Genomic DNA, 1,802 nt, shown 5'->3' with positions numbered 1-1,802 from the left:
CCGCCCCCCATCACCCGGCCCCGCCCCTGCCCCTCAGTCCGTCCCCCCAGTTTCCCCGCCTCTCCCAGCTGCCATTCGGGCCGCCCCCCCAATTCCCTCACCCCGCCTTTCCTGGCCGCCCCTAAGGCCACCCCGAGCCCCCTACCCCGCCCCTCAATCTGCCCCCAGTCCATTCCCCCCACCCCAACACCGCCCCCTCAGCCCCCCCAACTGCCCCTGGCCCATTCCCACAGTCCCTAAACCGCCCTTCAGGCCATCTTGTCCCCAGCACCCTGCCTCCTCCCACCCTGAGACCCCCGTCACAGTGCCTCTCCCCATCGCTCTGAGCCCCCTGCACCCCCACACTGAGACCAACACCCCCACACTGTCTCCTCTGCCTGACACCTCACCCCAGAGTCCCTTTAGGGTTGCCACCCATGCCTAGTGTATCTGTACATCCCAGAGTTTAAAGGAATACTCCCTGCCATGACTGAACTGAGTAGGGAAGCTTGATTGCCCCCATCTTGCTCCGAGACCTTGAAAATGTGAATAAAATGTATTCTTTTTACTAAAAAGTGATTTTTCACTGTGAGGACATCATTAATTTCAAGAGCATCTAGTCGGCTTGTTTGGCTTTGTATCAATACGTGACCTGGTGATAAAAATCATCTGCTGCCCATACCTTTCAACCTTCAGGTAGAGAAAGCCAGAGAATTACATTAGAAATCTACAGCACAAACTCTTAAATTCTAAAGCAGTGTGACCTACATGCATTTGCAGTAACCAGCACACTCAACAGAGAGGCCAAGGCCTGCAGGGGCCAGGGGGACTTGTGTGTCCTGCTTTTATTCCCTGAGGAAATCCTCTCAGATCAGGGTCAGGAAACCCTGTGTTTATGAGAAGCTTGCTGTGCTCTGTAAATAAATGGTAACTTCCTTCAGGGGTTGCAACCAGACACCTTCTTTTACCAGCTCTAAATCTACACAGGTTCATTTAAGGGGACATTTTAGTTATATGCAAATTAATTAGTTCAAATAATTTGATGAACTCTGTGTGCGACACTTACTAAATATTCCTAATTTTCCCCCCAAAGTTCCCCGACTCTCTTCTCTTCAGAGATCTTCCCCTAACACTGCCCCTTTCATCTAGCTCTTTTACCAAAAACTGCCCTGCCCCATGAACCGCCTGCATTGCTCCCCTTCCTCAAGAACTCCCACCCCAGACAGTCTCCCTTCCTGCTCCACCCTGCTCCTCAACTTGCTTGCAGGCTTTATCCCAACAGTGTCTCCCCTGCCTGAGGTTTATCTATTTTGTGTCTGTTTAGTGAAATATTATGCAGTAATATAAAAATAAAATCTCTCTGTTTAACCAGAGTGTTACCATATTACAGAGTGAGCCCCGTTAACACCAAATGCTCACAAAGCAACATACACACCAGAAACCCCCATCACTTACACTGTCTCAACATACCTGGGTTTCTGTCCTTGCAATTGCACCCTCCACGTGGCCTGGGACCCCTATTCCCATATTGTGCTGTGACCCTGCTTGAGGTCCCTTTCTCCACACTCCTCTCCCCCCAGCACCATACACACACTGGAAGCCCCATGACAACTCACTTGGAAAACCTCCCCTTGCACAGCCCCCTGTGCCTTAGACCCCACTTCCACATTACCTCTCTGCACTGTTCCTCCAACCTAAAAACTCTTTTGCTTTACACTGCCTCTTCACCGGAGACCTTTTCCCTAAAACTACAAGCCCCAGCTCCTCCCTGCCCAAAAGCCTTAACTCCAGAGCTGCCCACACTACCATATCCCCTTCCATTG

Source organism: Lepidochelys kempii, chromosome 3 (assembly GCF_965140265.1).
Source record: "Lepidochelys kempii isolate rLepKem1 chromosome 3, rLepKem1.hap2, whole genome shotgun sequence".
Classification (NCBI taxonomy): domain Eukaryota; kingdom Metazoa; phylum Chordata; order Testudines; family Cheloniidae; genus Lepidochelys; species Lepidochelys kempii.
The sequence above is the reverse complement of the archived record's forward strand: the minus strand, read 5'-3'. Positions refer to the sequence as shown.